Source organism: Martes martes, assembly GCF_963455335.1.
Source record: "Martes martes genome assembly, chromosome: 6".
Taxonomy (NCBI): Eukaryota; Metazoa; Chordata; class Mammalia; order Carnivora; family Mustelidae; genus Martes; species Martes martes.
In genome coordinates, this window is record NC_137893.1 from 41,147,304 (window position 1) to 41,161,450 (window position 14,147).

The window sequence follows — 14,147 nt, forward strand, 5'->3', positions numbered from 1 at the left end:
AACTTCTATAGACTGTTTGTAATTTTTAATCAAGCATAGTATTATGCTTTACTTTAAGCAGGACATCATTTGTAATTATTGCTAAACCATTGCTCTCAAGAATGTTAACTGCCAATTTAAAAGCATGTGTCATGCTCATGATTTGGTAAGGCTCTCGTTTTATTTCAGACATATTCATAACTAAGCATTCTGGGAGCAGAATATTCTCTTTGGTAAAGTGGCCTGTCCTGTTTCTGAGATTGTTAACTGTTTATGAATATCATTGCTTCACTGGCCCTCTTGGGTCCCTTTAGTAAAATGTTTGTCCTGATAGACCAGCTTTCATCTTGTGGAAATGAAGATAAATCACTCTATTTGCACTTTTATATTTATTATATTTTTAAACCCTCCCTTTTATCTCTCCATATTTTTCATGGGAACATGGCTGTTTGGAATATAGAACTGTTGTTTTTTTCAGTAAACTTTGGATACTAATTCTTGCTGCTCTTGTCCTAATCCCTAACCGTCTGGAAATTCTTTTCCAAACAGGCCACCTTATCGATTCTGATTTGCTTCATAGGGTTCCACTCTCACTGACTTCTACAGATCCCTAAGAGTTCCCAGAGAAGACTAGCTTTAGACATTATATCTTACATACAAAACTCTGTTTCTAATTGGAAAACCTGATCTAAAATAATATTTCTCTAAGATTTTTAATCAGTAGTGATGTTGAGTTTAGGAGGGAAAAAATGTCTTTGACAGAATTACTTCCTGGTAATATACAGTGATTGAATGCCCATAATATTTCAGGTTCTCAAACGCTTTTACAGAAGTTATCTTCATAACCCCGAGAGGTGGGTACTATCATCACTCCTATTTTAGAGATCAGGCAACTGAGGGTAGAGAGTTGAAATAACGTGGTCAGGATCACGTAACTAATAAGACACAAGGCTAGGAGTCTGGTTGGAGAGCTCACCCTCTCAATACTCTTTTGAGCAGCTGTACCACATGTCCCTTTACACGCCCTGCCTTCACAAATATGAAGATGGGAACCTGAAGTTTAGGATTTACTGCTGCATGGGGTTATGAAGGCTAAAATGCTGGGAAATTTAAAAAGAAATACCTTTTCTCACAGGAGAATGAGTAAGAGCAGCCTTCTAAAGGTACTTCACTCAAGATTAAGCTGCCTTCTTCCCAGTCCAACACGGAAAATAATATTAAGAGAGTATTTAAATATCAGAAGAGAATTTTTTTTTTAAAGATTTCATTTATTCATTTGACAGACAGAAATCACAAGTAGGCAGAGAGGCAGGCAGAGAGAGAGGAGGAAGCAGGCTCCCCGCTGAGCAGAGAGCCCGACGTGGGACTCGATCCCAGGACCCCGGGATCACAACCCGAGCTGAAAGCAGAGGCTTTAGCCCACTGAGCCACCCAGGTTCCCCTATCAGAAGAGAATTTAAATACCTTTTCCAGACATTTGGTTTTCTGAGAAGCACAAGTATATCAAATTCTGAGAAAATGAAGAGAGAATAAGCCTTTGATCTTAGCTGTATTCAACCTTTTACTTCAATATGTGCAACCATATGTATAGAAAACAAAATTACAGAGAACAAAAAAATTGGATTAAAATTCAAAAAGATGCATTTCAATCTCAACATTTTCTTGAGCTGCAGACCTACCTTTAAAATTGCCAGTAGCATATTTTTGCTGGAATCTTCCATAAGAGGACCCTCCAATCTAATATGCCCTAAATTAAACTCACTTCCTTCTTGCTAAATCTTCTCCTCCTTTTATGGTGGTGTGACTATGCTCCCTGCAGTCCCTGCCAGAAACATGGGCCTCCTTGACTCTCCCTTCCTGCTCGTTCCATCCAATCAACCACCCAGTTCCTTCAGCTCAGTCTTAGAAACATCTATTCAATCTATTCTCGCCATCTCTTTTGCCAGTATCCTGGTTTAGGGCACCATCTCCTCTTGTCTGGATCTCAATAGGCTCTCAACTAACATCTCTCCACCTCATCCATCCATCCATTCATTCCATTCTTCACACAAAACCCAGAGTGGCCTTCCTAAACCCCCACCATTCTGGCCACATCAGTCTCTTGCTTAACATGGGTCATAGCTCTCCATTACAGATATCAGTCAAACTCCACAAGAAAGTTTGCAAGAACCTGCCTCCCCAGTTTTTACCTCCCTCCCCAGCCATGGCTCATCCTCCCTCAACAGAGGTGAACCAGCATGACTGTACGGTGCGTGGTAAATCAGAGGAACCATGAGTCTTGATTCCTTTCTTTGTTGGTCATTTTCTGAGGGAAATGATCATTTTTTTTTCTTCAACAGTGACTGATAGGACACCTATTATGTGCGAGATATTGTGCTTAATAAAAAGGCAGATTTTAGAGATGCAAGGATTTTAGTAATGAAAATAAAGCACTTTACAGAAGTGTAGGAGTTAACCCTTTATGGACTCCATTATAAATTCTCTGTTGTTGTGAGCTGCAATACATACAATCCACACTGCAAACTATCACATACTTATACCTATAAATAATACCTTTTTAAAAAAAAAGATTTTATTTACTTATTTGACAGAGAAATCACAAGTAGGCAGAGAGGCAGGCAAGGTGGGGGTGGGGGGAAGCAGGCTCCCTGCTGAGCAGAGAGCTCTTTGCGGGCTGGATCCCAGACCCTGAGATCATGACCTGAGCTGAAGGCAGAGGTTTAACCCATTGAGCTACCCAGGAGTCCCTAAATATTACTTTAAAAAAAAAAAAGATCTTATTTATTTATTTGACAGAGGGAGAGAGCACAAGTAGGCAGAGAGGCAGGCAGAGAGATGGGGGGAAGCAGGCTCCCTGCTGAGCAGAGAGCTCTTTGCGGGCTGGATCCCAGGACCATGAGATCATGACCTGAGCTGAAGGCAGAGGCTTAACCCACTGGGCCACCCAGGCGCCCTAAATATTACTTTTTTAAAGAGTTTATTTTTTAGATTTTTATTATTATTTTAAAAGATTTTATTTTTAAGTAACCTCTGCATCCAGCGTGGGGTGTGAACTCACAACCCCGCGATCAAGAGTCAGACGCTCCACCAATTGAGGCAGCCACGTGCCCCTTATAAATATTACTTTTATTTTTTATTTTTATTTTTATTTCTTTTACGTGAGCTCTGTGCCCAATGTGGGGCTTGAACTCAAGACCCTGAGACTAAGAGTCACATGCTCCACTGACTGACCCAGCCCGGTGCCCCACAAATATTACTTAAAAAAAAAACAAAACAAAACTCACAAAGTAGTATCCTTCCTACATACAATGTGTTCTAGTATTTTTTTTTCTTTATTTCTTTTTTAAAAAAGATTTCACAATCCACTAGTGGGTCATGACCTGTAATTTATGAAGCATTGCTGGAGTGAATGAATCCATTGGCCAGATCAGAGATACCTGAAGATTTTCTTTTTAGCCTTAAATATTTTCCTTCCCTCTCTGTAAATTTTATTTTTATTTGTTTATAAATCACCATTAGTTTTTCTTTTTTTCTTTTTCTTTTCTTAAACAATTTTTTAAAAAAGATTTTATTTATTTATTTGAGAGAGAAAGAGAGAATAACAGAGAGCATGAGAGGGAAGAAAGTCAGAGGGAGAAGCAGACTCCCCGGGGAGCTGGGAGCCGGATGTGGGACTTGATCCCAGGACTCTGGGATCATGACATGAGCCAAAGACAGTTGCTTAACCAACTGAGCCACCCAGGCACCCCTAGCTTCTCTTTTTTTAAAGATTTGTTTATTTTAGAGAGAGAGAATGTGTGCGTACAAACATGGGGGGGAAGGGACAGAGGAAGAGGGAGAAGAGAACCTCAGGCAGGCTCCCCCTGAGCACAGAGAGTCCTATGTGGGGCTCAACCTCATGACTCTGAGATCATGATCTGAGCCAAAATCAAGAGTCAGACCCCTAACCAACTGAGCCACCCAGGCACCCCTCTCTGTATGTTCATTTAAAAAAAAATATATATATATATATATTTATTTATTTATTTGAGAGAGATTGTGAGAGAGAGAGAGAAAGTATGGGGAGGGGCAGTGGGAGAGAATCTCAAGCAGACTCCGCATTGACCGCAGAGCCTGATGTGGGGCTATCTGAGTTCATGACCTGAACCAAAATCGCAAGCAGGTGGCACAACTCACTGAGCCACCCAGGTGCCTCTCCCTCTCTGTTAATTGTACAGTCTTAACAAACATAGGGAACATTCTGAGAAGGTTCTTGAATTTCTCTTTCACTTGATCAGGGCTTTCTGCTATGTTCATCAGAGCACTTCTAATTTCCATTGCCATTCCTTGGAGGTATTTGTCGGTGGGTTGTGGGGAATCCATCCTGGCAGGATCATCTTTTACTATAGACTCTATCCTCGACTATAATAAATAATTAACTTTATTTTTTTTTAAAGATTTCATTTATTTATTTAGTGAGAGGGCATACACATATGTGGGGGGAGGTGGGGGCAGAGGGGGAAGGAGTGAGAGCATCTCAAGCAGACTTTGTGCTGAGCACAGAGCCCCATATGGGGCTTGATCTCACAACCCTGTAATCATGACCTGTGCCAAAATCAAGAGGTGGACACTTAACTGACTGAGCCACTCAGGCGCCCCAGTAATTAACTTTACTGGGAGTCTAGGGACTCATGGGTTTATACCTAACTTTTATGGGTCCTTTGTTCATTCAGACTACATTAGTGTTAACCAGTATCAAGAATCCACAAGTTTTGACTTTTTGTATCGTTTTGACACTCCCAAGAAGCAAGTGGACAAGGCCCTTCCCCATGAAAGGGAGTTGACCAAGCCACTACACTCAGTGTACGTGGAGATCAAGATTAATCAGCTGTCTGAGGTCCTGACTACTGTGCTTCCTCAATCTGTACTAAAAAGCTTCTGGGGCAAGAAGGATCTTGTAAAACTGTGTAAAAAAACTGTGTAAAAAAACTCAGGGTTTTTTAGTTTTTAGTTTAGTTTTTAGTTTTAGCCTGGGGTACTTGGGTGGCTCAGTCAGTTAAGCCTCTGCCTTCGACTCAGGTCATGATCTCAGGGTCCTGGGATCAAGCCGCATGTCGGGCTCTCTGAGCAGCAGGGAATCTGCTTCTCCCTCTCCCTCTGCTCTTCCCCCTGGTCCTGCGCTCTTTCTCTTTCAAATAAATAAATAAAAGCTTAAAAAAAACAACAACAACTAAGACCCTCCCCCTGAATGCTCAGCTACAGTAGAGCAACTAAGACCTATTTCTTCCATGCTGATGCAGGCCACTCCAAGATGGGCCATTCTGGTGTGACGACTGAGCTGAAGGCAATGGAGACCCTGTGGGCTCAAGAGAAACTTCTGCCCCTCCCTTAAAAACACAGGAGAATCCAAATTGGGGGTATATCCCAGAATAAGGATTATTAGCAGAGATAAATTTTATCTGAGTGACCTATCTGTATGGTAGGGCAAACATCTAATTACCAAATATGTGCTTTATTTCTTATCGCTCTGGGCAGTGCATTCCTTTCCTCTGAAGTCCCAGATCCCTACCCCCTCTCCTTAGTTCAGGATCACATATAGACCTCATTTTGCCTGTCTTTGGAGTTTCCATGTCTGTATGGATTCCCTGTACGTATGCTATTAAATTTGATTTTCTCCTGTTTATCTATCTCATGTCAATTTGATTCTTAGTCCAGCTAGAAGGACCTTGAAGGGGACAGGAATTCTTGCTCCAGACACTTCATGCTTACCATCTCTGTGGACAATTCCATTCCTGCAAGCTGATTCTGCTTGCTTCCACCTTCCATTAGTGCCCGAGTCCCCGTGTGGCTGCTGCCAGATTGTTGCTCGCTTCTGGCCTTGCAGAGAGCTCAGGCTGGAATGCCCTGCCTTCATCAACAGTCACTAAGCAGGAACAAACTCCAGACTTCTCCCAGACCTCTGCAAGCGACCTTGGTCATCTTGCTTTCACCTCCCTTCCATGGGAAGCAGGTAATAATGGGGCTGACTGGGAGGGACCAGTCCTGTTCATCTTTCCATCTCAGAGGGCAAGGAAAGAACTCAGGTTAGTGAGGTGTGAGAGAAGTCACCACCACATTCATGTCCTACCATTTCATTTAATGCTAAAGGCCGGTGCTTTCCAAAGTTATCTGATCTTAAGAATCATCTAGGGTGTTTAAAAATGTAAATTCCCATCTCTACCCCAGTCTTGAATCAGAATCTTTGAGGAGAGGTCTGAGAATCTGTATTTTAGGTAAATATCCTAGGCAAGTCTTTTTTTTTTTTTTTTTTTTTTAAGATTTTATTTATTTATTTGACAGAGGGAGAGAGATCACAAGTAGGCAGAAAGGCAGGCAGAGAGAGAGGGGGAAGCAGGCTCCCTGCTGAGCAGAGAGCCCGATGTGGGGCTCGATCCCAGGACCCTGAGATCATGACCTGAGCCGAAGGCAGAGGCTTTAACCCACTGAGCCACCCAGGCGCCCTATCCTAGGCAAGTCTTATAAATTGGGAGACATTGTTTGGCCTTACAGCTGTTAAAAGGGATAGGGAGTGAACATGATGGAAGACTGGGGTTAGAATTACATAGGGGAGCTTTCTTCACTCTTCCACTCCTCCATAAACACACATATACATGCACACGCCCACACACGCACACACATATATGCTTCAAGTGTTAGTGTCTTTTTCTAACTGGATTACGTAGCTTCTAATATCTACATTATTTAATCTACAATTCTAATGTAAACTTTTATAGACACAAATTAAATAATGAAAAAGTCTATTTAAACCACTTGTTACTTTAGATATTTAAGTATTTGTTCATGTTAAAATCACAAATTATGCAGAACATCATTAATTTTAAAAAATTATTTCTTTCCCCTTTAAGACATTTTATTTAATTCTTTACAGCCATTTTCTACATCAGGGTCTTCATCATCATGGGAACATTTTGGCTCATCTGACAGTTCCCTCTTAGGCATTTTAAGAAAGAACATTTTTTTTTTTTTTTAAAGATTTTATTTATTTATTTGACAGAGATCACAAGTAGCCAGAGAGGCAGGCAGAGAGAGGGGGAAGCAGACTCCCTGCTGAGCAGAGAGCCCGATGCGGGACTTGATCCCAGGACCCCGGGATCATGACCTGAGCCGAAAGCAGAGGCTTTAACCCACTGAGCCACCCAGGTTCCCAAGAAAGAACATGTTTTAAATTGAAGAGGCTGTTGCCAGTGGAAATTTCATTGAGTCTCGGAAAACTAGTTGTTAAACATTAGGGCAGGTTTTTGTTTTTCCCCTCTGTATTCACTCAACAAATACGTACTTCTTCCATTTTCAGTGACTTTTAAAGAAGCCTACTAATAAGGATCTCCCATGCTTGTTCTCCAAGGTCATACCCTCAGGAATGTCTTTGATCTTTCCCCCTAATTTTTTAAGTGGCCCTTATTAGAAAACTGCTGTTGCTCGAGGCCCTTTCAAGACATACTGTCTTCCTGAATAATTTTGTCCTTCTTGAACAAAGTAAAGACAAAAAAACACTCTCTTTTCTGAAAAATGGTATTTGGGAAAAATTTTGCTTTTTATTCTGGCATATATGGTATATATTTCCATTTAAGGACATCTGCACCTAAACCCAACTTCATTTTTTATTTTTTATTTTTATTTTATTTTATTTTATTTTCAGTGTTCCAAGATTCATTGTTTATACACCACACCCAGTGCTCCATGCAATACATGCCCTCCTTAATACCCACCACCAGGCTCACTCAACCCTCCAGCCCTCCCTTCCAAAACCCTCATTTTGTTTTTCAGAGTCCACAATCTCTCATGGTTCATCTTCCCCTCCAATTTCCCCATTCACTTTTCCTTTCCTTCTCCCCATGTCCTCCATGTTATTCCTTACGCTCCACAAGTAAGTGAAACCATATGATAATTGACTTTCTCTGCTCAACTTATTTCACTCAGCATAATCTCCTCCAGTCCCATCCACGTTTATACAAAAGTTGGGTATTCAACCTTTCTGATGGCTGCGTAATATTCCATTGTATATATTGACCTCCTCTTCTTAATCCATTTGTCTGCTGAAGGGCATATCGGCTCTTTCCACAGTTTGGCGATTGTGGACATTGCTGCTATGAACATTGGGGTACAGATGGCCCTTCTTTTCACTACATCTGTATCTTTGGGGTAAGTAGTAGTGCAATTGCAGCTAAACCCAACTTCAGTTTGCAGGGAAGTCACACTGGCCCAGCTTCTTCTCACAAGATGCTAGAAGGCAGAAAGAATACAGCATACCTCTATCTTTTGATTATTTTGTGCTAAAAGCATAAACTACAGGGAAGTCCAGGACTGCTTTTTAGAAGCTGATGACTTGGTTCTCATTCAAAGTTTGTAAACTGGATTTTAATGGAAAGCAGCCTAGGGTTGTTTGTTCTGAAGACATTAATAGTATTACTGAAATGCCTTGTGGCTGCGGGATTTTCTAAGAAGGCCTATATTTGTGTGTGCACTGAGCATTGTCTGTAGACTAAAGAAGGTTTCACATCTTTATGAACTATGATTTTTTTTGGATGACTGTGGATGCTATAATGATGAAGAAAATACAAATGTCTTTAAAAGTATTGAACTCAAAGTAACTTTTTGCCATTTTGCATTTCCCCAATGAATAGAAACTGATACTGCTCTCAAGAAGGTAGGAGCAGGGTTCTAAGCTTTTTGGGCTAGTTTGTAAATGATGAAGTTTCTTCCACCAGTAAGTGGCTAAAAAGACTCAGAGAATGACAGATTGGCATTGCAGGATAGGGGGCCACAAGAAGATAGGCATAGAAGGTGCCTGGGTGGTTCAGTCAGTTGAGTGTCTGCCTTTGGCTCAGGTCATGATCCAGCCCTGGGATCGAGCCCCACGTTGGGCTCTCTGCTCAGTGGGGAGTCGGCTTCTCCCTCTCAGCCTCCCTCTCTGTTCTCCCCACCCCAACTAAATAAATAAAATCTTAAAAGAAAAAAGAAGGGCATAGACAGAGAGGCAGAGGGACAGTGCCCGGAAGAGCAATTAGGAAAGGACCCAGGAAGAGGAAGGAAGGAAGGGAGAAGACACAGCTGCTGGCACATCATGAGGTTATCTGTTCTTTCAACCATGAACAACTAGTTTTATCTTATTGTCAGGTGTTTCCTTAGAGCTAAGATTAGAAAATGAAATATCTCTTGTCAAATTCATCAGTCCATCAGAACTAAGGAGTAAGGAATATGAGTACTACAATTTTTTTTTTTTTTTAAATTTTAAAAGCACCTTTATTATGAGGGGCACCTGGCTGGCTTGGTGAGAAGAGCATGTGACTCTTGATCTTAGGATCATGAGTTCAAGCCCCATGTTGGGTAGAGATTACCTAAATAATTTTTAAAAATGACACTTTATTATGAAAAACAAGAACAAAAATTAATGCAATCCATGCAAATAAAGCAAAAACACAATACTAACCAGGTTTCTTTTTCATTTCTTTTTTTAAAAGATTTTATTTATTTATATTAGAGACAGCACGAGCTGAGGGAGGGGCCGAGGGCGAGAAAATATCAAGCGGACTCCTCGCTGAGTGCGGAGCCCCAGGTGGGGCTCCATCCCACCACCCCGAGATCATGACCTGAGGCGAAACCAAGAGTCTCAGACATTTAACCAACCGAGCCACCTGGGTGCCCCTCTTTTTCCTCATTTCTCATATTGAGAGCTGTAATTTTGGGGAAGGTGTCAGATAATTCAAAACTATGACAACAAATTGGATCACTGAAAGAAGATGTAATTTTTAAGAAAGCCACAGTAAAAATGATTTTAATCATGTTGCAAACAACCGTTTACTACTGTATTTAGAAAATGCTTCTTTGCTTGTTAATGGGGAAAACCTTTTAAAATGAGATACTTCTGCCGGTGCAGTACAAGTCCTCTGGTGGAAGGACCTCTTAAACTACTTTTGTAAGTGCTCCACTGGGTTTCAAATATACCCACGTGAGATCTGTCCATAATGCTTTCTTTCAGAATACAGTATTAGAAGAGTGTTAGAATAGAATGAGCAGATAAGGTATGTCTCAAACAAATCAGAAACTGAGAAGGATAAAATGAAGAGGTCATTTCGTTCCTGGATGTCTCAGCCTGCCACCTGATGGTAGGTAGATGCTGGCCCTTCAGTGCAATAAGGCTGAGCACACAGAAAACACATGGCTTCCTGTCTGACATTTTTGTTCAGGCGAGCAGAACTTAAATAATGGCCAGCATCTCCTTACGTGAATATCAGCTACATCCCCATGGGATAATTAGTCCCACTTTTCTTGTTAACTTCTAAAGGGGAAATCCTGGGGGGTGAAACAATAGGAAAACTGTGGCAGGTGGGTTTTTTTGTTTTTTTGTTTTTTAAGATTTTATTTTATTTGAGGGAGAGTACAAGCCAGGGGAAAGGGCAGAGGAAGAGAGAGAAGCAGACTTCCTGCTGAGCAGGGAGCCCCACACAGGGCTTGATCCCAGGACCCTGGGATCATGACCCTAGCCAAAGGCAGATGGATGCTTAACTGACAGCCACTCTAGGCACCCCAGGTGGGTTGTTTTAAATTTTTTTTTATTTTTAAAGATTTCATTTACTTATTTGAGAGAGAGTGCATATGAGCATGCACACACACAAGCGAGGGGAGGGGCAGAGGGACAGGCAGAGTCCCCACCAAGCAGGGAGCCCCAGGAGGGACTGGATCCCAGGACCCCTGGATCATGACCTGAGCTGAAGGCAGACACCCAACCAACGGAGCCACCCAGGTGCCCCAGTGGGTCTTTTTTTGAATGGAAAAAGAAAGTGTCTATTATAAACTATTTGAAGTAATTAATAAAATGCTTAAAATAAAGTCCATATATGGTTTTCTGAGGTTGTTTTTCATTTTTAACTATACTCTAGGAAAGAGCTAGTGTAAAATTAGTCAATTTGTCCTATCAATATAAGTGATAATAGCACTGCTACTTGCAAAACAAGTAATCCAGTTAGCTGACGGCAGATATTTTTAGTATAAAAAGACATACACAATGGAAGTTCAATTCTGTTAAACTACCTACACTTTATAAATAAAGGCTCAAGGTAAATACACTAAAATGTTGATCTTGGCCATTTCTGGGCAGTAGGATTATGAAAGATTTTTATTTTGTTCATATTCCAAATACCAAACAACAATCATGTATTACTTTTATGATCAAGAGGAGAAATCATTTTAAAAAATAAGAAAAGTCTGGGGCACCTGAGTGGCTCAATCAGTTAAGCATCCGACTCTTGATTTAGGCTTAGGTCATTATCTCAGGGTCCTGAGATCAGGCTTTTGATGGGCGTGGAACACACATGCATGTGTGTACACATGCACACTCACATATATGCTTCAAGTGTTAGTGTCACACTTGTGTGTGTTCTCTCTCCCTCTCTCAAATAAAAAAATATATATATGTAAGAAAAGTTTTAAATGCTGAAGAATAAATATCTTAAAGTGTGTTGTCCAAGAATAACACTGAGGTTCTAAGAAGAACATCCATTTTCAAATGGTGGGGAAAGGTCTTGCATGACACAAAATAGACTGACTGCCTTTTAGTGTAGCAAAAGCAATCCAGGTTTCAGAGTCAAAAGACCTGGAGTTGAATCAGGTTCTTCTGCTTTCTAGATAAGCAGCCTTGGATAAGACAATGAAACTTTAAGATTTCAAAGTATTCAAATCAAATCAAGAAATAAAAAAAAATCTACAAAAACTTGTTTTCATCAATATGATAAAACAATAATATATCAGAAGTATAAGAACTTGTAGTGGAAGAAACTGAGAATTAAAGTAAATTGCTTTGGGGTTCCTCTTGGAACATGAACCTCTTGAGTTCGAGCCCCACATTAGGTGTACAGATTGAAACAAAATTTTTAAAAGATTTTATTTATTTATTTGAGAGAGAAAGACACAGAGAGAGTGAGTGAGCAGGGGAGGGGCAGAGGGAGAGGGAGAGAATCCTAAGCTCACTCTGGGCTGAGTGCAGAACTGGGCTCAATCTCATGACCCTCAGATCATGACCTGATCTGAGATCAGGAGTCGGACACTTAACCTACTGAGCCACCCAGGCAAACCGCCCCCACCAAAAAATCTTAAAAAAAAAAAAAAGTTAAATTGCTCATTTTTTTGAGACTTCAACTGTCCTCACTAGTAAGATGGATCTAAGTAAACCTGTGCTGCTGTCAGTATTATTGTGAAGAATTAATGAGTTGATGTATGTCAAGTGCCCAACACTGGGTCCCATACACAGCAGATGCTCAAAAAGTACAGTCTTGGCCTTGTTCCCTGAATGCAAATGAAGATGGGTGGGGAAACTGCACTTCAAAGGGCCTGTTCTATCTAAGGAAAAGAGGAACTATATAGGTAAATGATTATGGGTTTGTTTGTCTGTTTTTAAGTAGGCATGGAGGCCAACTGGGGCTTGAACTCACAACCCCGACCCTGAGATCAAGACCTGATTTGAGATCAAGAGTTGGATGCTTAACTAAGTCACTGAGGTACCTGACTGTGGTTCTAAATAAATTCTCTTAACTATAAATGTCTCTGCTGAGAGAAGTCTTTCAATTGGCTTGCTAGAGGTCTTTGCTCTTGCAACAAGTTTAATAAACTTTAACATGTGCCCATTAACTAAATTGTCAGAATAAATTTTGTTTTTAACCAAGGAAGGAGAGATTATAATTACTCTGGAGCCCATCTTGTGGGGAAAAGAGCCCTCCCTGTTGAGGAGCAAGAATTCTTTGTCCCTTTTCCGGGAGCAAGAACTGTCCCCTTCAGGGTTCTTCTGGCTGGACTAAGAATCAAATTGACATGAGATAGATAAATAGGATAAATTTAATAGTGTAGGTACAGGGAATCCATACAGACATGGAAACTCCAAAGACAGGCAAAATGAGATCTATACGTCATCCCGAACTACGAAGGGGCTAGGGACCTGGAACTTCACTGGAAAGGAAAACACTTCATGGACAGTAAGGAGAACAGATGTTTGGTAATTAGATGTCTGCCCTGCAATACAGGTGGGTCACTCAGATAAGATTTATCTCTGCTAATAATCCTTTTTCTGGAAAGACTCTCAATTTAGAATCTTCTATGTGGTTGAAGAAGGGACAAAAGTTTCTTTTGCACTCTCAGTGTCTCAAGTGCCTTCAGCTCAGAATAATCCATATGCCAAGTGGCACATTGGGCGTGGGGGTGGGGTGCTATCCTGAAACCCTTCAATGCCAAGGAAAAGACGAGGTGGTGGTGTCTTCTAAAAAGAAAGAAAAGAAAAACGTCACGGTCTCCATGCAGAAGAAGAAAAGGTGAGGAGAGCCCCAGAGGACTATAGCGTCCAGTGTTTGACTGACTTGGAGGCTGAGTAACCAAGCGGTTCCTAGGCCTCCAGAACTGTTTCCTTAGCTCTCAGATGGGAACGATGGTACCTATTTCAGAAGCCTCTTTACTGTAAGGCCTATTGCAACAGCCACAGGCTTTTGCAGAACTGTCAAGTGTTAAACAATTTGAACATTTAACACAAAGAATGAATAAATGAATGAAGCAGCACATTGGCTTTGTTTTCGTACCTCAGCCACTCGGATTATCCGTTTGCTTCTCAGAAAACAACATCATGGAATGGCTTGAAAGATACCACCCAATTTTATTTTAGATATCCTCCATTTCTTCCCTTCCATCTCAATTTCATTCTTTACAAAAGCTTGCTGGTACAACTCTGTATATAATGAAATATAACTGGCCCAACTAGATTAACCCTGCTTCATCTCGCCTAGAATTCCTTCCTTCCCTTTTCATTCTCCCACCTCCCTCTTTTCCTCAGTTCTCACCCCTCCCTTAAGCCTTCAAGAACCCATAGGCTTCTTCGTCCGAATCCCATTTTTTCCATAACGAAGCATGTACTGTGTCCTTTAAGATTGTATGCTTCCCCCCAATTCAATGTATTTCCCTCAGTTTTATTTGACTAGTTATAATTCTTTTTTCAACCCCCCACAATGCTTAAAAGTGTCTTGCACCCAATCACATTACTAAAAAGGAAGTTATAAAAATCCTACTCAATTTCCTTATCACTGGATTGCTATTCTTTACCCCCATCAGCTCCTGGCTCCCAAACAAAGCGGCCCAGGACCCCGCGGTGCAGCGCG